Source organism: Parasteatoda tepidariorum, chromosome X1 (genome assembly GCF_043381705.1).
Source record: "Parasteatoda tepidariorum isolate YZ-2023 chromosome X1, CAS_Ptep_4.0, whole genome shotgun sequence".
Taxonomy (NCBI): domain Eukaryota; kingdom Metazoa; phylum Arthropoda; class Arachnida; order Araneae; family Theridiidae; genus Parasteatoda; species Parasteatoda tepidariorum.
This window is the reverse complement of record NC_092214.1, coordinates 9,682,307-9,705,807: the sequence shown is the minus strand read 5'-3', so window position 1 is coordinate 9,705,807 and position 23,501 is coordinate 9,682,307. Positions and strand designations below refer to the sequence as shown.

Sequence of the window (23,501 nt, the reverse complement as noted above, 5' to 3'; positions counted from 1 at the left end):
AAATTAACGGTGTTTTTACTGCAACTGTGGAACGAGATGTGTGACTTGTTTGTCTTAATGCCCGACCGTACCGCATTGGCGCTAGAGGTGTACCTAGAGGGTACTAGACCCTTCATTCATTTGTATATTTTCCTATAATAAATGATCATTTTGCTATGAATTTTTAGTTACTTATATCAACGTTGCTCTTATGTATCTCATGATGTTCTTATGAATCTCATGATGTTCTTATGAATCTCATTATGTATCTCCTTATGTTCTTAGGTATTCATTTCATTCTGACAATTATTTCTAAGTGCACTAATTTTTATGGCAATGAGTGTACATTATCAAAAAATAGGTTAAGTCAGGTACTTATAAATTTATTTTCCTTTCCTTGAAATAATTTTTTCAAGTATATAACTATTTTTTATGTTTATATGAAATATTTTTGCTGCAAAATGCCATTTTCTTACGCATGAAATATAGGATTGACCATAAGAGTAGCATAATAACCGTCGATAGTTTTCCCCCTAAATTTATAGTATAAGATAAATCAATGTACTAAAATTCAATGCAAAAAGTCAAGAATTAAATTTATTTAAATAAAATAAGCGTATTGCATAAATAATGAATGCTTATAACATAAATATCAATAGAATTCGAAACTTGTCATTGTTCCCACATTTTGAGAAGGTCAACTTAACATTTTTGATCTCAATGTATCTGACATTTTTTTTTTTAATTAATTAAATATAGCGATCGATCCATGTGAAAAAACGTGATCACCTCTTGATAAGATAAACTTTAATTATTAAAGCAATATTATTACTTAAATTACCTTCAAAAATTCCTTTGATTATACTTTATAACATTTAAAAATAGATATTAATCCAAACATAAAGGTATCAATAATTGCCGGCAATAAATAGTTAGCAGAAAAGAGATTTATTTTCGTCCACGATCGATTTTCTCCTCAACCCTAAAAACACATCAAAATTTGGCAGACTTCCAGCTCATTCTCAATAATTCATATATTCTTGTCCTTTTTGACTTTTCCTTCACTTTTATTATTTAGATTGAAATAAATACTCATACATATATTTGTATTTATGCATTTATATAAAAGAGTTTAAAAAATAATAGAAAAAGCAGTATGAGGCGTAACTACGATTGTAAGTTTGTCACTGGAAAAAAAATGAAATTTGAAAGAACTTATGGAAATTTCGCAGCTATTTTTGTGTCTATGCATACAATACTTTATTTGTTAATAATTTTCAGCAATACTAAGATTTTTGTTCAAATGAACAGAAATTCGGCCCAAAAGATAATACATAATTCAATAATCCTCGTTTATGTTTCTTCATTCATTCACTATGTGAAATTTAAGTGTAGCTTCACGATGAAAAACATTCCGGTAAAATTATTGTACTATATGGTAATGACATTTCTGGTGAAAAAAAAAACAAAAAAATATTTTTATTTAATAAAACTAAACTATGTAAAACCAAAATTTTATTCAAATAAACAGAAATTAGGCATAAAATATAGTACATAATTCAATAATTCTCGTTTATGTTTCGCCCCTCATTCACTATAAAAAAAAATTTTAGTGCAGTTTCACAGAGAAAAAAATTCTGACTAAGTTACCCTACAGTAAGGTAATGATATTTCTGGTAAAAGGAAAACATACTTTCGTTTAATAAAATCAAAATATATGGTGCCTAAACTATTGATTTGATAATTTTTCGTTCATATAGTAACGGTTTACCGGAAATTCTGATTTTCAAAATTATAGCTATTATTAAAATATATTTACACAGTAAGAATTTTTGTGAATATTTGTTCTGGTGTTGAGATAAACTAAATACTTTTTTAACAACAGAACTGTAGTGAAAATTTACATAAAATTGACAAATAACAATTGTTAGAAAGATTTAATGCAAATATATAAACGTGCTTGCTTTTTAATGAATTATTTTAAGTCGTAAATTGATTTTAATGCTCATGAAAAACAATAAACAAACAAGCGAGAAATGAATAAATAAAAATAAATAAAACTGCAACAGTGAAAAAGTGAAAATATGTAACTATTTGCATTTTGAAAATTTTAGTTTACCTCAACACCAAAAATGGAGGCAACTATGCACCAAACTTTTTTCAGAGCTATAAAAAAAAAAGAAATTGAAAAGCAAATTTTACCGAATAAATTTTTTCACGTCATGCTCTAAGATATCCCCTTAAAATTACCAAACATTACCACATTCACCCAAATTTTATCACACATTATAAAAACATATTTTATTATTAATTTTATCAAAATTATTACCAAACCTTTTCGATAGAACTTACCGAGCTTTTTGGTGTTTCCATGAGCCCAAAAATATGATAAACTTTTCTGTATCTGGTAGTTTTGACCATACTTTTTTTCTCAATGTTAACACTAAAAATGTGCCGACCGAACTGTGTAGGGGTTAGATCCCGGGCAAGTCATGGATGTTCTTTCATTTTCTGTACTATCGGTCTTTAGTGTGGGGGCAACTTTTGGCCACCTAATATGGTGCGTCTGAATTGACGAATGTCAACCGAGGTGGTCTTCGGAGAACACTAAACTGCTTTTACCTCAAAGTGATGTAGTGAAACAACTTTTGATGTTTCACTTCACCAAGAACTATCATTAACACATTTTTAATACTTTCCGTGTCCACGCTATTTGCAGCTACAGACTAACATATTGGATTGTTTCGTTAAAGATCAATATTGTTACCTGCAAATCATCCCTTCAATCTTTAAGGTGTAACTCCAGTCGTGGAAATACTTGCTGAATTGACCAGTTCTAGACATCATTTGGTTTGCATACGCTAGAAGATTATTTCGTAGAATATACATAAAGAGATCCATAAGACCATCAATTTGCACTAATAGCCTAGGCCATTGTTTTGATAGGCATCTCATACCATAACATTGCCTTTATCATGTCAGTAGGAATTTGATATTTATTTTTTTAATCGACAAAACCTCGAAAAAAGAGCATTTAATTTTGAATTATTTCTTGTTGAACATCGAATATACTTCTTGTATCAGAAATTTTCTAAATCCATGTTCAAGTGTTCTTAAGCAAACTGCAATCTAGCTTTTTAAGTTTTTTTTACAAATGAATAACATTGTTATGGTTATTCGCCCATGCAATCCAACATCATATAAACGTCTTGTTGCGTGCAAACCATTCCTACGTGATTTAAGGTACTACGACTAATCTGTAAAATACTTTGTATAACTCCAGAGCAATTTGAGTTTCCCGTTAATTTGCTTTTTATTATACGAATTTCTTTCTCTGTTGATTTGGTTTGTCAATAACTTTTAGACTTACATTTTAAACTATATTCACTTCGATTATTAGTAACTAGGTTATTTTCAGTTAACTTTTTTAACAATAAGAAAAACGGAATTTCTTTAACGAATCTGCTTTTTTTCTGATAATTTCTTTGACGTAACTCCAGATATACCTTTCTACCTGTATCGAAAGATTTGTTAATGTATGTTTATGTCAGGATTATTAATTTTTAACTTAAATTTACTAAAAATTAATCTTTTGAATACCAATGTATATCAGCAACATAAATTAAAAACAAAGTCTAGTCGTAGACTTTTGAACACGAAATTACTGCAGTTTATTTTATCTGCTATTTTTTTCCTTATAAATCTTTATACATATAATGTTAAATAAGTAACAATGTGATAGTATTTGAAATTGGTATTAACAATAAATGAATTGAAAATTATTTGCTTTTCCCTTATTTAAACAGCCAAATATTGAAAAAAAATAAAATATTATACTGGCCAAAAACTTTAGCATGCCACTGTATATCATCATTAATACTCCCATCGAACTTTCGTACATTTTATCACCTTTTACTTTCATTCTCCAGAACATATTTGAAGGATTTCATAGTCACGTATGATATACTTTTTAGTGTATTTTTTTTCTTTTTGAAATGTGTTTTAATGTAATTTTAATTTTTAAAAAATAGATATTTTAAGTAATTCTTACGAAGGTGGCATGATTTTTTAATTTTTAAAATAAATAGACGAATTCAGCTAACTAAAGAAATAATTTAATTATCGTATTTATTTTTATAAAATATAAAAATTTTTCAAATGTTTTGCAGTAGTTTTAGTAATTTATAAGTTAGAGTAGTATTGTAATTATTTTTTTTAGTTAGTTATTAATTCGTCACGTGTGGGACACATGAAGAAATCAAGCTATGTCTCGCACGTGACAGTTCATAAACTTAAACTGAATTTTGATCCATTGTAAGCCTGCATTAATAGAGATTGTTAATGTATTAAAATGTTTTAACAATTAAATTATTTTTTGGGTTATTTAGTAAATTAAGATAGAAAATTTTTATTTATATTCTATGTTTCAATGAAATATAAAGCATAAGTAAAGCAAACATTTTTCTCCAAGAAGTACAATTGAAATCTAGACAGTAATTAAAAATAATTATCGTAATTAGTCGCTAAGTATTGAAGATGTTTCCTTTACCATTCTTAATTCTCGATTGGCATTGTGATACCACAATAGCCATTACATATTTCCTAGCTTTTAAAATTTCTTTAATTTCTGAATTTTTTTTAATTATTCTTAAACGAATTTTAATTAAATTAAGCCAATTATTTAATTTTTATTACATTTTATAAAAAGTAAATATAAATATTTTATTCTTTTCTTAACAATCAATGCAACAGCTAACTTTTTTTATTTCAATATAAATGTAAAACTCATTAATTCCCTGTAACGACTAAATCGAACATCAAACTCTATTTTTAACTCTTTATTCTTTATTTCTCTTACCACAAAAATATCTCAGTTACAGGGTGATACTAATTCACACGATCCTTCTTAGCGATTAGCTATAGCCAAATTAGTTTAGATTCAATATTGATTACGAGGGCTTGCCTTGTTTTTGGCTATTTTATCTTTCGATAAATCGCCAAACATGGATCTCTTCCCATGTTCCTAACTGTCTGTTGCGAAAAATTTAGTCACTTTTTAATTTGGCTTTTGATTAGGCTGGTCATTGGGAATTTATCTTTCCTGACCTGCCCTTATAGATAATATTATGCAAAATTTATTATTTCACTTAGAAAGTCTTATGGATGAAATATACTTTTAATTTTGTACTTCGAGTTCTACAAATACTACTGAATAAAAGTTTCATTATATGATCGAGTTTTCATCTTCAACTCTCATTTTCACAGGGTAATCACCTGTAACCAAAAAAATCGAAGCCCCTTATCATGACTTTTAATCATGCGTGCTCTGATAAATTCTCAGCATATTGAACCAAAACTTTGTAGGCTACTGCAAAAAAAAGCATCTCTGCTATTTGGTTCTTTTAACTATGGCTTTAGATTTCAGCCTTATCTGATAACAATGATTTAACTAAAATTAAAACAAATATGGCTAAAAGTATATTGGCAGCAGAAAAAAATGAACAAATCATCAAATGAGATAAATTTTGCCCCAAAATGATTTTTTTTTCTTTACAAATCATGAGTTGGCCGTTTTTAAGCCTTGCTACAAAAACTTTTAATGGATTTTTTCATCAGCAAAAATTTCTTTGGCATTATGTAAAAAGTATCCTAATTTCTGACTACAAAAGTTTGAATAATAAAAATATGTGCAGCAGTTATGAAAGACGCTGCAAAAAACTAATGCACGAATACAATAATATTCTCTAAAAATGAAAAGCAATGTACCTGGAGCAGGAAGATTATAAAAACGGAGATTTGATCAAATCCCTAAGGGGATCAACTCACTGAAGGTGTTAAAATAACAGCTTTGTAGGGTTATTTCTCGAAGTGATTTTATCAAATCCCTGAACTGGTTAGTGAAAAAAAAGAAAATAATAGTGCTTAGTTGTTACGCTCAATGTAATTATTCGGTTAATATTAATAATCATTGATTATCATTAATAATAACTAAGTAAATCAGTTGAAATGAATAAGCTATCAGAATTTGTCGCATTTATCGGTTATTATTAATAATTACAAAATAAGTTTGGTTAAGAAAATAATCCTATTTGGCAGGAAATTTCCAATACGTATTTAAATAATATTTTCCCGAGCAAACAACTAGACAATACTTGCTGTTTGCTTACTTTGGATGACGCGACGCCGTACTTTGTATCCATTTCTCATTTCTTATGCGAATACTTTGTGATAGAAGGTATTGAATTTGTTTTATTTGAATCTTAAAAGGTTTTAAATCTTAAATCACATCAGTATTAAGTTTTCCAATATATATATATATATATATCACAGGCAAATATATAAGCACTTAAACATAGAAAACATCAGTTTCGGGTGCATCCGACAAATGTACATCAGGCAGTGCTATTTAAGCTTTAAAAAACATCACTGTATATAAAAAAGGCAATCCCCTCAATTAATCTGATTATTAAAAGGTAAACAATGATTATTATCAATAGTTTCATTCCATACACTAATATTTTCTCTAATCTTGTGACGATAATAAAATTTACAGAAATTTATGGATAATAAACTCTGCTAGGAAATAACCTGGCAGAGTTGTTATTTTAACATCCTTCGTGAAATGATCCTGAAAAATTTAATTAAATTTTCGTCTTCATTAGTTCTCTGCTACATATCTTACAGAGACCATTGCTGAAGACAGTCAAAGACAGTCAATTGCTACTAAGTCCACTTTTGGGAAAAAACGCACTGTTAAATTCAAATACACTTAAATTTCACGAAACTTTCTTCGTTTTTGACGAAACCGTATCCTGGTATATTCTCCGAGCAAGCATTTCGTCAAAGTGAAGTAACAACTATCGTCTGTTCTTCGGGGAAACGAAATTCAGTCAATAGTAAAGAAATATTTCGTCATTTCTGCTTATTTTTCTGTAATAAATAATTACCTCGCCGTGTCTAATCTATCTAACTTTTAAAATAATCACTTTATCGTGGGCATCATATCGTTGTGTCAATATCATCTTAATAACAAAAGAAAAACAGAACAGAGAGATAAATTACACCAATGGCAGAAATGGAAATCAAACCCGGTATCTTCCTGGTACGAAGCCTACTCTTTGACCACCATGCAAGTCAATCGGCTTATTCCTTCGCTTTATTTTTGATTGTCTAGTCTTCAACCTAGTTTCGTCATCTTAGTCAACAATTTCCCACAATGCATCAGATGAGATTTCGAGTTGAGAAAACATTTTCGTCATACTTTTGAGGAATCCCGTTTCATCACAAATCACGGGTTTCGAGACCGAAATAATTCTCAAAATTAACAAAATATATCTCAAGGATTGCTGAATCGTCAAAATTGAGAATTTTATTCCTGAGAGTGTAATGTTCAATTTTTTTGATTCCATTCGATTCATGGTGAATCCCATGTAAAAATTGTACCGTTTCTTAAAAAAACATTAAACTTTTAGATTTTCAATAAAGGCTTTCCAACTTGAGGACGATTAAGTGTCACTTTGTAATTGTTCGATTCAAGTGGAGTCTTGTGCAGCCTATTTTTTAAAATTTATTCTTGAAACGAGAGCCTAATATGAACTACATGGGGCTAATGCTGAACAGTTGTCTTCACTCGAAATATATATTCTTTGCTCAATATTAGTTCGTAGATTTTGGCAGATTGACAAAGCTGAGCGTCAACTTTTGTATATGATTGCGTGACAATACTTTTGATTCTTTGGTAGCAAATAAAAAAATCGTTTTATATTTGGAAATAAATTCTTGATTTACTTTTTCAATGATGCACAAAACTATTTTTATTCTTAGTTTTCAATTATAGGACATTTTAGTCATTAATAAATATAGTTATTGCATGCTTTTATGATCACTTTTGGTTTGCTTTATTTTAATAAACTGATAATGAGTTTAAACGAACAAATGACTCAACAAGGCTAGTGTGGATACATGGTTGTGGAGAAACTGAGGACATGTAAATATTAAACTGCTTGTGATAATAATCAGGGTCACTCTCATGAAGGTATTTATTTAATGAATAAGATTAATTTTGTAAAACACGTATTTAAAAATTTTTTTTCACATTCTCTTTTTTAAATTTGATTATATTCCTGTACAGTGAAAAATTTAGTTAAAAAATAATGCTTTAAAACATTGTAATTTTTTTTTTCATATTCAGAACGTTAGTAACCCATAACCTTTTTTGATTATTTTAATCAGTTGTTTTGATTTTTTTATAAGTTGTTTATCTGTTTCTTATCAATATCACAGTCACGTTGTTATATGTGTTTGCGAATTTCTGTTGATGCCTCTCCACTGACATTAAATATTCATTTGTCAAACTACATTATAAAACAAAAACAGAATTCAACTTGATTATTAAAATTAATTTTTTCCACTGAATAAATATCAAAACTACGCTTCTAATATAGTAACTTATTCTAGAAAATTTTTTATCGCATAATGTAAATATAGTTTAATTATAAATTAATATTTAAAAAGCTTAATTAAAATAAAGATTTTTAAGATTACTTACTGTCGACTTGCTTTTTATTAGTAAATAATTAATTTTTCAGACTATGTCATTGTGTGGTTTTTTTGTTTTCAATGATATCGGTAGCATTCCTTTAAACATTAATCTTTGACTTTCCCGTGCTAGTAAGCATGCCAAAACGTTTGTGAAGATTTTTAACTCCATCTTTTTTACTCTATAAAAAAACTAGTTAGGCTTAATATTTTCATTTAAAATATTTTTATTTCATTCTAAAAAGTGCAATTCATTTTTATACAATAATTTTTAAATATTTTGTAAAATGTTTAATGAGATGCAATTTTATATCACCACATTTGTCATTGGAATCAAAACGCAAAATTTGATTCATATAATATAACGATACCAATAACACCTGCTTAAGAAATGAAACATTAATTTAAATAATTAGTATTTAATGTAGTAAGGATAAATTTGAAATACATATTGTGTAATTTTTTTTTTAAAAAAATGCATCAAAATGTAACTTTGCTTTATTAAAGAACATATGGTTATTGGTTCGATCCTGGGACTGGGCAAGGTTGACTCAGCCTTTCATCCCTTCAGTGAGTCGATAAAATGAGTACCAAGCATACTCGGGAACTGGGGGTTCGGCGTGGGGCTGACCACCCAACTGGAACATCTTCTCTGGGACCCCAGAGCTCAAAGAATACTGAAATGGGCACAGTAGGTCTTGGCCCTCTATGGGCTGTGGCACCACTGAGTTTAGTAGCGCATATTATTATTCCATTTTTAATTAAAAATTTATATTTAGTTCGAGGAACAGATCTTTTTTATATGAGTTAGTCTATAAGTTCTTGAGCTATAGTTAGATGAGTTAATCTTATATGAGTTATCTGAATTCAGTTAATTCTTACCTTTTCTAATAACATTGTCAAAAATTGCACCAAAATTACTTCCAGAAATATCAATTTTATCATTATTTGCTGATTTGGCTCTGCAACTTAATTGCCAAATCAATAAACAGTAAAATCTAAGAAATTTTTGGCAAAAAATATTAGAAAATAAGAAATTACAATAAAATCAAGATAGTTTAGATAAACTATTGTCTAGTTCAAATGCGCCAGAGCAACCAATCCAGAAGAAATAAATGCTCCTTGCGACGAACGATGACTTTTCTGGCCATTGGTTATGGTGCAATTCTCAATTTTTCTGATCGAAATCTAATCGACTGAGCTCTCTCCAATTACGTGATTACTGTACTGCATCACCCTGTAAAAAGTGTATACTGTAAATTGTAGTTGAATTCTGTAAATGGCATGTAGTAGAAGAATTTATATATTTTCCTATAGTTAGACTCTGACGTTACATGAAATAACGCTCTTTTAAGAATAATATAAGATGCTGAGAATTTGCAACAGTTATTTGTAATTGTTAGATAGACGCTTGAAAACGATTTAAAACGTCAATCTAACTACAGCTTTGTGAAAATAAAAAGAGTTTATTATCAAATTCTTTAATATTTGAAAAGCTATACTAGAGGTACTTTATCTGACTTCATAACAAATTTGCGAAATTTATTCATTGATTAAAAATTATTGAAAATGTATTAAATATTTATTGAATTTTTATCCATTTATTAAAAATTTATTCGTTGATTTTGATAGTTTTTCACTTGATCGAAAATTCTCAAAAAATTAGCGATTTTCAAAAACATTTAATACATTCATAAATATTTCATTCATTTGCGCGATTTGGAGTCCAGATAATTTTTCACGGCAAGATAATGGTTAGAATTATAATGTTTGCCTCAAGTGTAAAGCATTTCAGCCATATTTTCTTTTATTTTCCTTGACGAGAAAGCTTCGAAAAACACTGCTAATGATGTTAATTATTCCGAACATTATATTCTTTGTAAAAATAATAGATACCTCAAGGTTGCGTGATTTCCCCATTCCTTACACTTTCCCCCTCTCCATCACCATGGTCTCGTCAAATCTTGTTGTTTCCTCATTGGTATTACTTTTCAGTAAGAAGTTGGACTGTACTTGCGTGGGGAAAAAGCAAGATTAGTCGTATCCATGGAAAACAGTGAGGTGTGGAGAAATGACGTAATCTTATATTCACAAAGAGTTTAACAAATATCGAAACGAAGAGTAGAACAAATGTGTTTTTTTAATGTTTAATAAAATAACATTGTTTCTTCTTTCTTTTTCAGAGTGGATTGCAGAGGAATGAAGTGCATGCTTTTTATGTGGACGCACTTTATAAATAATTTAGGGAAAAGGATGTGCTCATTGTGATATTTTAATCGTGCACCTACTTAATAGTGAGGAAATCCTCCTGTAGATCTTTTCTATACTTCCAATGACATACATGTGTATCATAATTTGTATATATCCTTACCTTTATAAAAAGAATGGCACACTACATTTTTTTCACTATCGAGGTTTTTAAACACATTTATTGTTTCTACTAATTTAGACAATTCATTTATATCTTTTTTCATGCAGTGAAGTATAATATATAGCTTTTATTCAAGGGTAGATATGATTTACAATTGCTTCTGGATTTCAATAAAAAAAAGTAAGGTTGTTTTATGTCACACCTGTGACGTGTATCGAAAGCCAAAAACATGATAATTCACTTATTTTTAGTTTTCGAAATAAATATTCAAAAATCGGTTTATGTCAGAAGTAGAGAATGATAATTAAATTGAAATCTAACAAACAAAGCATAAATATTCATCACTGAACATCCTTCATGCTTTCATGTGGGAGCTTTTCTGTGAATAACTGTTAGATGATTTTTACGAGTTTTTATATAGGAATATGATTGAATTGAAAAATAATCTTTATTTGACTAATTTAAAATAGTTTTTAGGTAAATGACACAAAAAATAGTTTGGACACATATTCAATGTAGTTTTAATGCTTTTTAAAATATTACAGCTGAAGTTTCGGATAGGCATGATATTACTAGTTGTAACATATTTACTAAAAACTTCAAGTTGATAATTTTTCAGCAGACAAGAAAATATATTGTAATTTTTTTAAATTATGGGTAGCAACTCACTCACTGAAAATTTGGTCCTCGCACAAAGAGTTTTTTAGGGACATATAGAAGTCTTGTGAGGTTTTGTATAAACTTGTGTTTTCAAAATGAACAGAACGAAAAATTCTATGCATTCGAGTTTGGTAAATAAAATTTTAAGTATGAAAATAATTCTTCATAGAGCTAATTTAATTTAGAGTCAAATTATACAGAAATAACTTGGACACATATGAATTTTATTGCTTATTTAAATATTATAACTGATCTTTCAAAAAAGAATGAAAATATTATTAACTGTAACGTAGTTTATAAAAAGTTGATAATTTTTCAGCAGAACTGTAAATATGTCAAAAAATTGTTATGGACTCACTCACTAAAATTTTGTCTCTTGCATTAATAATTTTTTAGGAAGTCTTGTAAGGATTTGTATCAACTTCTCATTTCAAGATGAATTTAACGGAAAATAATGCATTCGTGTCTGGAGAATTAAAAATTTGAAGTATTAAAATAATTCTTCCTTGAGCAAATTTAATATAGTTTTCGGGACAATCATACAGAAATAACTTGAACACATTTACAAGGTAACTTTAATACCTATTAAAATACTACAATTGAACTTTCAAATAAAAATGAAAACATGACTAGCAGTAACATATTTTTAAAAAAAAATTCAAGTAGACAATTTTTTAGCAGAGCACAATTTTTTAGTCAAGAAATATTGTTATTGGCAACTGAGTTGTTCACTGAAATTTTGTCCCTTGCACAAAGATTTTTTTAAGGGATATAGAATTCTTTTGAGGTTTTCTGCAAATTTTTGTTTTTAAGATGAAAATTTCTTGCATTTGTGTCAAGAGAATATGACCATTCTTGAGTGTGTGTTGCAGCAGCATAATCAACAACCATGTCTCATATTCATATTTGGATACGTACTTGCATCGAAATGTGACAAAAATATCTGAAACTTTGGAGTAAGATTATGATATTTGCTTTTAAACTTTTTCCAAGTTATTTCGTGACCCTGTATATTAAAAATGTTTTAGCTTTTCTGATTTTAGCGTAAGATCAGTTTCAAAGGAATATTTACTATATTGAAAAATTTCATTGCGAAGATTTGTAAAATAAATGAAACTTCGTTTTAAAGGGTTTTAAATAGTAATAATATTAAATAAAATAAAATAACGTAAGTAACAAAATTATATTACAGAAGATTTTTATGTGTTATAAAAATGACATCACTTCTTTTTGCAAATCGAAGTTAGTTAGTTTAAATATTTTTATTTATTTCCTAGTTTATATTCCTTCTTAAGACAGACTATTTCTCTGGAATTGTTTTTTAATCTTACTTTTATTAAATTCCTATAAACTAGCGTTTACCAGATGGCGGTCCATGAAAGAAATTGTTTACATCCACTAAAGAATTGAGAACTAGTTACGGACAGAGACTGCTCCGTTTTCTCTGTAAATATTTACCTCAAGTTTTCTTGCTATTCGAAGCTAGGGAAGAGATTCAACCTCGCAACAGGCCCTACTGGATAGGAACAAGCACTCTTCACTACCGATGTTTAAGATTTTGGACAAAGTTGAGGCAAATATTTAAGTTTTAACTATAAGCTCAGTAAGCAGTTACTTCACAACGCACTGTTAGAAATTTCTCGGGAAAAATGGTTAAATAACAATTTATTGAATGGTTATTTTACCATATTTAATAAAGACAGTCAAATAACCATAAATAAAATATTAATCAAACTGTTTATTGACCACTTTCACCTAATACGGTTAAACAACCAGAATTTTATCCCACCAGCTAGAATCACTTTATGAAGCTATTTAGTTCTTTGCAACTGCTTACATATCATAGCCGAGCGGGCTTATCTTTCAATCTTATGACCGGCAGAATTTGAGTTCGAGTCCTAGTGTTGACACCACAATATTTCCTCCATTCCCAACACATGAAGAATTTCCAGTCTCCGGCACTCTCTAATGCCCAATGAAAAGTCGAGCTCCTATGTCTAGTTAAATAATATTTTTTTTTTTTTTTTTTTTTTTTTTTTTTTTTTTTTTTTTTTTTTTTTTTTTTTTTNTTTTTTTTTTTTACGTTTTTGAAAAATGCTAGTTGTAAATGGTTAAAAATACGTATAGTTTTGTATTCATGGTTTTATAACCATACCTTTTGTAAATGGTTTCAAAACCATACAGGAAAAAAATGTTCTTTACCGTAAACTTTACGGTTAATCGGATGGACAGACAGCTGCCAGTTATTTTACCATAATTTTAGAATGAAAATCTTAAGAGTGAGTCACAAAATAAGATGGCTAGTTTTTGTTTTGATATCGTTAGTCAAATTTTCCGCTTTCCCTCTAATGTGAAGTTGTGAAGTCACACTGATTGGATATTATTATGTTTGTAATAATTAAATTATAATTAATCATTATCATCACTTGACTTTCCGTTCTTATCATTCGTCGTCATTCTAAATAAAACTTTTCTGAGAAAATATACAGTGTGACCATTAGGAAGCTTTCCATTGAATAACCTTTTAATTATTACAGAAACTTTCCGTCTTAAATAACTTTTTAATTAGTACATTTGGGAATTTTCTACTTTGAATAATCTTTTAATTAGTTCATTTGAAAACTTTCCATCTTTCCTTTGGATTAGTACAATTTTAATAAAATCGCTAAAACACGTCAACTTTGAAAATTTAAAAACCCACTGTAAAAAGTTATTACAAAAAATGAGGTCCGTGATATTAAATACTTCGTGAGGATAGGCGACCGCTAGTATAAACTATTTTTATTTTCGAATGCTTGAAACCGCTATAATTTTTTTAAGAAAAATATATAACTGTGTCTCTTTGTCAAAAAGCGTTATAAAATATAGAGGAGAATTTTAATTAGAGTAAAGGAGACCTTGGGACATAGAGAACTTCTGAGAACTTTATAGCATCATCAAAATTATTTTTATTCCAGTTAATAACTTCCAACCAATGGAAGATATCTCTGCAAATATTAAACTTGAAGATTCAAATAATTTTCTTGAAAAAAAAAGCAAATTTGCTATCTTAAAAGAAAACATTTTTTTAATACGACTTTCTAAAAAAATGTAACTGAATTTCAATTGGTTATAGAAAAGAAATGTTTTAGTGTTGAGAAAAAAAATTTTTTTTTCATTTAGATTAACCACAATCTTCATTTTTTTAAAGCCATGGAGTGATTGTACAGTGCGCAAAAAATAAACGGACCACCCTAAATAACTTTTGATCAAATGATCTGATCTTCCCATTTTAAGACGTAATTTTAATGGTTCAAAGGGGTGACTTCAAATATGCTAATTAATTAGTGCAAGCAATATTTTAAGTTACAAAATTAGACACAAAAACATAATTTCTCTGAATAAACGTATCATTTTTTCAATAGATTCCAATTTCTGATCACTAAATATAAAGAGCATTTAATAATAGTTTAAAAAAATTTAGTGGCAAGCTATACAAATTTAATTTTTAGCATTCATTTTAAGAGTATCATTTTTTAAGACAAACTTTTAAATGAATGTTAAAATTTGTATATCGTACCATTAGAAATTTTTCCTGGCTGCTATGAAATAAAATAATGAAAAAATCATAAATAATTATTGAAAATAATTTTTTGCATATAATTATGTTTCGGGAATTAAATTTTATAATTGAGTGCTGAAATGTTTCCCTTCGTTTTGAAAATTCCCATGATATGGCGAAACGCACAAAAAGTAAAATTAGCATTAAAGAGTCAAACTTTGGACCACTCTCCTAACTAAATTATTGAGATCATATTTCCCAGATTGCGTGTATAACCCTTTTATTTTAAGGTTCTAAAATCCAAATCTGTCAAAAAAAAATTTGTTTTTTCAGAGAAAGTGCGTTTTTATTTCATAACTTACATGCTAACAATTATGCCAAAACATATGTAAATAAAGTAATAAAAATATGTAACAAGTATGCTAATTAATTATAGTTTGCACTAATTAATTTGCATATTTGATGTCACCGTCTTGAACCATTACGATTTAGTCCTAGCACGTGAAGATCCGATCATTAGATAAAAAATTATTCAGGGTAATTTTTTTTTCGCTCAAGATATAAAACTTTATGACAGTTTGTAATTTCTTCCTGAATTGCCGACAAATTTTAGTTTTAAGGTTTTTTTGTGTTGTAAATAATGCACAACTGAAGAAACTATTTAAAATCCTTTTTATAAGATTTTAAATCTAATTACAATTGTTGAAACCAGTAATCAAGCTGTGAAAAGTGTCCCTATGTACAGTGTTATAATCTTTATAATCATTATAGTTTTTTAAGCACAATTTTTTTTATTTTATTAAAAGAATAAAAAAGATTATAATAATTGGTATAGTTATATGTGATTCATGTTATATTTAATGGTATTAAAATAAATATATTTTAACAATTATGATAGCAATAAAAAAGTATTTTTTTCATGCATTCAATTCTTCATGCCCCTCTTTTTCATTTTCGTATAAAATTATCGTATAAGAAGAATATTTTTCTGTCTTCTCTGATGAAATTTAATTTACGCAGAATTTGTTGCATTGCATTTAAATAATTTGTTTGTGATAAAACCCGAGTTTTGGTGACCAACAGAGCAATTTTAAGATGTTTCCTCTTGGTATTTTTTTTTATTGGAGTACAATATTTTTCTAATATAAATAAATTAAAATGTGTGTAGAAAGATTAATTTCTTCATTAATAATCGCTATTCTAATTTTTCTAGGAAAAAACTATTGCTTCTCGATAATTGAAATTATTTGTTAACTACTGGTGAAATTTTTATTTTAAGGATAAGAATTTCAAGGGTCTACAAAATCTGGGCAGGTTTTTTAACAACGTTGTACTATATAAAAAATGTTTTGTCTGGTAATTGGTCATAGCTTGTTCAAAGCAAACAAGGGACCATCAAAAAATGATACATTTTGGACAGATTTGGAGTGCGTTGCAAAATTTGCAAAAAAGCAGGAAAAACTTTTTTTTGTTGTTGAGAAAGAGATGCAAGCATAAAATTTTTGTTAGTGATCTATTTCCTTTTCAAAACTTGTCTGCAAAATGCACAAAATACATTTTTATGGCCTTCATGGTGTGAGCAAAAATTAAGAAAATACTGTATTTATAAAATGATTTAAGAAATAGCTTACTATACTTTACTTGCATGAAAAATTCAATAAAATAAAATCGCATGGTTTTAAGAGAGTCAAAAGGAGGGGAAAAAACGTACTAAGATGCTATCTTAAGGATTTAGGGGTAACACATTAAATGTGCAGTTTAATCACTGCAAAAGATGGCTGCTAATTTTTGGTTACAAAATGTGTTACAATATAATGACTGATTTTTAAATTGTGTGGTGAGCTGATTTCAAATATGTTGTCATTATTTTCAGTTTCTATATTGACAAATGAAGTATTTAACTGATAGATGTTTTACGCTAAATTAAATGAGACAAAATCATTGGGATTAATAGTTTTAAAAGTTATTGAAAAGTTAAAATGTATCAGAAGCACAATTTTGTACTTTTACCTAATTACACACATGACATTACTATTTAGAGATGTGAAGCATAGTTTCTTGTTTAATTTTATGATGAACCCAGTTTAAAAAAATTAAATCAATTCGTTGAACTAATAGTTATGAAGTTATAAAGGTTTTATGCGTAGATGGGTATAAATCAAAGACTACTCTGTAAAAAAAAAAAAGGTTTTTCAAAGTTGAGCAAACCTGTGTCAAAATCTCTTCGAAATTAATACAGCCGAATTTGGAAACCCAAAGTACTCATTTTGTGGATTAGTGACATGCTCTAAACAACATAATACTCATTTTTGAGACTCTGGCCACTTTCATTTAAACAACAAATGACTCAAAATGAGTTCATGATTAATGGTTTTGAGACTATGCATTTTGCTCAAAAATGAGTATATGCTGTTTTCAATATGTTTAATAATGAATTTATGCTTTCAAATTCGATTGTATTTGATTCTGAGCCATTTTGTCACAATTTCGTTGAATCCCTTTTAACAGTATCTTCATTCTTAAAGACCACATTTTTTTTAAACTGCTTTTTCTACCGACTTAATTTTAATTTTATTAGACTTATTCAAAAAAGTACACAAAAAACAATACTTCACGCTCTCTTTAGCAAACTAAGATGCGTAAAAATGTTTCCCTTCTAAAGAATTAAAATAAATATAAAATTATATTTTTAAGTAATAAATCATTAATATATCTTAAACTTTTAGTATTATCGACTTAGGGATTTATTTTTATTTAATTCAGCGTAGTAAAATGCAGTGTGTTATTTAAGTGATGGTGCACTTTTGACCTGTGACCGGTCAATTGTTCACCATGACTTTACGGACACCCAATACATTAGAAGCAATACCTCATTTGTATAGATAAAAATTGCTTCGAAATAGATTACGCATTTTTACGCATTTAATATGAATAATTACTCATTTTTGTGTTAATCTATACTCTATGAAAACGGAATACTCATCTCAATGTTACTCAATGTTTTCTCTCGTTCTCCACCCTTTTCCTCTTTCTGTTAAGATGGTAGTAGAAAATCTTGCTTTCCCCTCTCGGCAGTAAGTTTCTGTAAGATGTTGAACTATACTTGCTAGAAGACAAGGCAAAATTATCCGTAACCATGGTAACGGTGAAGAAAAAAGTGTGGAGAGTGGAGAAAATGAGTAAATTTCTGGCGCCTGTTCTAATTATAAAGTGTATAATGGTATACAAAATGTCAATTTGATTTGTAACAGATCTTCCAAGACAGTACGTGAAATTCAAAAGTTATTTAGAGTACCTGAATGTCTCTGTAAATGAGAATGATAAACCATGCATTTTGTTTAATTGATGATGTAAAATGCAATGTAATGTAAGATTTGTAAAATGTTAAGTGTGTATGATTTTAGTGATTTTTAGTTTTAGAGTCATGTGTTTGTTGATTATTATTTTATTTTTATATCTGTCTCTTCGGATTTGGTTGGCAGTTATTATATATATTTGTTATAGCATCTAATATTCATGAAAAATAAAGGTAATATAAATTGATGAAGTAGAATTTATTTTTGTCTAATTTATTTTCTCTCAACCTTTTGGTTTTTTTCTATTGTCAAATGCTTTGAAAAGATTTTTGTTTTGAGATGAAATAAATAGCTGGAATGAAATATATAGTTCTTTTTAATTATTTCCTTACAGAGTTACAAAATATAAAATTTTCCCAAGCAGTAGTGGCATTCATATACAGTTTAATGAAAGCTTCCCTTCCGTTTTCACTACTCGGTATAACGAACCTAAGTTACCAAGTTTTGCAATTAATTTTTTTTCCAATTTAAAATGAATGAAAAACCCCTTCTCAAAACTGCAGAACAGGTGGGAGCATAACATAGAATTAAATTTAAAGCTTTGACAAAAATCAAGTTCAGAACATAGCAGAAATCAGCAACGAAAATATAAAAAAGATTTATCAAAAGGATTCAATTTCAGACTTACTGTTCCTGCTGTTAACTGAGACAATATCACAACGAAAATATTTTTAAGTAGTTTCCAGATGTTTTAAAACAAAAATGTGAAAATGTATTCTTGCATTTGAAATCGCGTCTAAATAGTCTAACATACTTAGTCAATAATTTTTCCTTACAAATTTATAGTTAAAGATTATCTGATGTCCTGAAATATTTAATAAAAAAAGTCATTATAATCTTAGCAGTTTAAGGCAAAAGGTATTTTTCAAAAATAATGCCTGTTTAGTGCATATAACAAGTAACAGCCAAAACATATTGAACATAAATCTTAAACAAAAATGGTGGTAGCATTTGCGTTTAAGACTTTTGATTGTTTGTGTCTTGTAACTGCATTTTAGCCAAGACTATTAAAAAATTTGTATATAGCACAGCTTAAAAATAATTCTTAAGTGTTTTATTTCGTAATTTTTATTAATATTATAGAATAGAACAGTTTTACTATGCATTTACTAACGCGCTTTCGAATGATACGGTAAAGTTTTGAAATCAGACTAGCTAGAGCCAGGGCTAAAGAGAATAGAAGGGCCAGTTCACTCCGCTCTTGGAGCTGAAACTACGATTTCCCTCCTCATGACGTCACTGTGTCCACAGATCTCGGAGATCGCAAGCAAAGATATTATGATAACTTTGCATCTTTCTCTTTGAAAAATAAGTTAGACTTTTTCTGGTTATTAGCTTTCAAACTTTACGTAATTAACACATTATTTCCGTTCATAAACATAGTTCAAAAANGAAAACTTTTCTTATTCAATCATTTCCTATTATAAAATGCAAATAATATTACTTCGTAAAGACGTCAAATAGAAATAGAATGTGTTATAACGTGATAAATAACATTAATTTATTCTGATAAAAAAAACTAAAACTTCGGCATTTAAAACTATTTAAGTACCAATAAATTAGCTAAAACAAAAATTATTTTACTTCACTCAGAACATATTTGAGCCATTTATTATAGTTTTCTCTTCTTACCTTATAAATCTGAGCTACAGTGTTCCCCAGAACCTTGAGAGGCCTTGACTCTGTCTATGTCTCATTGGAGTACTTTAGTAATAGTACGCAGACGTTATAGGGCAAAATTAGGAAATTTTGCTGGTTTCCAGTTGTAATAATTTTAAGCGTGGTCACTTTTTTCAAATATGCGGTCACTTTTTCAAGCACTTTTTTTTTAACGATTAAAAAATTTTTTAGCAGATAAGTTAAGCTAAAAAAAATTTATGACATAGTTGTTCATTTACTTTAGGGAACACGCGGAAAATTATATTTTTTCCTTTTGTTTTTATATCAAAATTTTTTTCAAGTTGCAATCGCGCAAACTGGCGTTTCGATAACAGTTTTAAATTCTTGTAAATTCACTGCAAAAACTGAGGAAAGTCATTATAGAAAATAACAAATGTCTTAGAATATCTCACAAAAAGAAATGCTCCAATATTAGTTAGAGCTAGTAAGGCCGAAAGCTCCGTTGTTGAAGTAAAAGTGCGAGCTTTGAACCAAAGTGACGTCACTAGAGAAAATCGGAGAATTGGCGCGGCAAGAGCTACTTCAAAGGAGTGAACCAGCCCTTCTATTCTCTTCAAATCTCTGCGAAAGCTCTGTGTTTGATGATAATGCAAGTTTCAGTCGTTTTCTGACCACTGCTGATTTAAATCATTTTCAGTCCGTTTAAGTGCAGGCCAAAATAAGGAAATTCCGATATTTTCCATTTTTCAGTTGTGCCATTTTTAGCAGTAGTCACTATTTCAAAAATTGAACATTTTAAACAAATAAATAAAACTTTCCTTTTTCTCTTTTTTTTCATTTTCTAGCCATTATAAGTGCAGGACAAAATAAAGAAATTTTGTTACTGGCCATTTCTCAAGTGTAGCATTTTTAATAGTGGCAACTTTTTCAAAAATTGAAAATTTTAAATGAATAAATAAAACTTTTGATATTAATAATGTAAAACATTTTTTTGGAAGTATTTCTCAAAATATAGTACGCATTGCAATGCTCATTCAGTTCTGAAAAATGTTATTAAGCATGCGGGAAACAAAGCATTTTTTAAATTGTTATGAAATATTCAGTATAAATATACTTATTTAAAAAATAATAATTAAACACACAGTTTTTAACTAAAATGTGAATGGTCGAACTGTTAATGTGAATGATCGAAATTGTTGGCTGTTGACTTCCATCGGTGAAAGTTGATAATCACATAGACACTTTGGTAACTGTCCGAATTATATACTAGGTCTTGTTAAGTGCCCGGTATACATTTGCCCTACATCAATGTTTTTTTAAGGTCAAGTGCCACTGCGCATTTAACCGGTACTCAGAGTTTACTGATGTTTCTCTCAATCTATTCTCAGCAAACATGAAAATATCGAATAAATATAATAATATTATCGAGTAATTAATATCAAAACGGATATATATATATATATATATATAAAATACAAAAATTAAATACTTTTGTATTAATAAAAGCATTAAAACTTCATTCGTTTTCATAAAATACCTTTGGTAAAGGATAAGGGTAGAAATTCTATATTGGGGCTTCAAGGCTAAAAACATGCCAATGAATAATAATTAGATTTATATTTCAAAAGAGAAGTTATTTTAAGATCTTTCACTTCCATATAAGAAAAAATTAAACGATTTTCTATGAGTATTAAATGATTTGCGATGAGGCGTAGGAATACAAGAAATATATTTGACTGCCCTCTTCACACATTTTAATTATCGTATATAACAGAGGAGCAAGGTTTTTGCGCGGCTTTTTTGGTGTATAATGTTTACCAACTAAACTCCGTCGGATCTGACTGGAACTTTGTTCCCCCCTCTCCAGCCGGGAGAGCGGGGATGTGACTTCGGCTTCACGATCTATTAGTGGAGAAAATGAGTAAATTTCTGGCGCCTGTTCTAATTATAAAGTGTATAATGGTATACAAAATGTCAATTTGATTTGTAACAGATCTTCCAAGACAGTACGTGAAATTCAAAAGTTATTTAGAGTACCTGAATGTCTCTGTAAATGAGAATGATAAACCATGCATTTTGTTTAATTGATGATGTAAAATGCAATGTAATGTAAGATTTGTAAAATGTTAAGTGTGTATGATTTTAGTGATTTTTAGTTTTAGAGTCATGTGTTTGTTGATTATTATTTTATTTTTATATCTGTCTCTTCGGATTTGGTTGGCAGTTATTATATATATTTGTTATAGCATCTAATATTCATGAAAAATAAAGGTAATATAAATTGATGAAGTAGAATTTATTTTTGTCTAATTTATTTTCTCTCAACCTTTTGGTTTTTTTCTATTGTCAAATGCTTTGAAAAGATTTTTGTTTTGAGATGAAATAAATAGCTGGAATGAAATATATAGTTCTTTTTAATTATTTCCTTACAGAGTTACAAAATATAAAATTTTCCCAAGCAGTAGTGGCATTCATATACAGTTTAATGAAAGCTTCCCTTCCGTTTTCACTACTCGGTATAACGAACCTAAGTTACCAAGTTTTGCAATTAATTTTTTTTCCAATTTAAAATGAATGAAAAACCCCTTCTCAAAACTGCAGAACAGGTGGGAGCATAACATAGAATTAAATTTAAAGCTTTGACAAAAATCAAGTTCAGAACATAGCAGAAATCAGCAACGAAAATATAAAAAAGATTTATCAAAAGGATTCAATTTCAGACTTACTGTTCCTGCTGTTAACTGAGACAATATCACAACGAAAATATTTTTAAGTAGTTTCCAGATGTTTTAAAACAAAAATGTGAAAATGTATTCTTGCATTTGAAATCGCGTCTAAATAGTCTAACATACTTAGTCAATAATTTTTCCTTACAAATTTATAGTTAAAGATTATCTGATGTCCTGAAATATTTAATAAAAAAAGTCATTATAATCTTAGCAGTTTAAGGCAAAAGGTATTTTTCAAAAATAATGCCTGTTTAGTGCATATAACAAGTAACAGCCAAAACATATTGAACATAAATCTTAAACAAAAATGGTGGTAGCATTTGCGTTTAAGACTTTTGATTGTTTGTGTCTTGTAACTGCATTTTAGCCAAGACTATTAAAAAATTTGTATATAGCACAGCTTAAAAATAATTCTTAAGTGTTTTATTTCGTAATTTTTATTAATATTATAGAATAGAACAGTTTTACTATGCATTTACTAACGCGCTTTCGAATGATACGGTAAAGTTTTGAAATCAGACTAGCTAGAGCCAGGGCTAAAGAGAATAGAAGGGCCAGTTCACTCCGCTCTTGGAGCTGAAACTACGATTTCCCTCCTCATGACGTCACTGTGTCCACAGATCTCGGAGATCGCAAGCAAAGATATTATGATAACTTTGCATCTTTCTCTTTGTAAAAATAAGTTAGACTTTTTCTGGTTATTAGCT

General features: G+C 28.5%; 1 protein-coding gene across 5 annotated transcripts in view; it reads left to right on the top strand.

The window, feature by feature from the left end:
- Nucleotides 1–18,632, top strand: part of LOC107455838 (octopamine receptor beta-2R) — a 114,272-nt gene extending 95,640 nt beyond the window's left edge. For 3 of the 5 annotated variants that reach the window (XM_071187845.1, XM_021147614.3, XM_021147612.3), the window contains exon 3: nucleotides 10,701–18,632. The gene's annotated coding sequence lies outside the window, so the exon portion shown is untranslated. Of the gene's footprint in view, nucleotides 1–264; nucleotides 351–10,700 lie in introns of all 5 variants that reach the window. The other 2 variants (XM_071187844.1, XM_021147613.3) reach the window with 1 other exon arrangement.
- The last annotated feature ends 4,869 nt before the right edge of the window (nucleotides 18,633–23,501 follow it).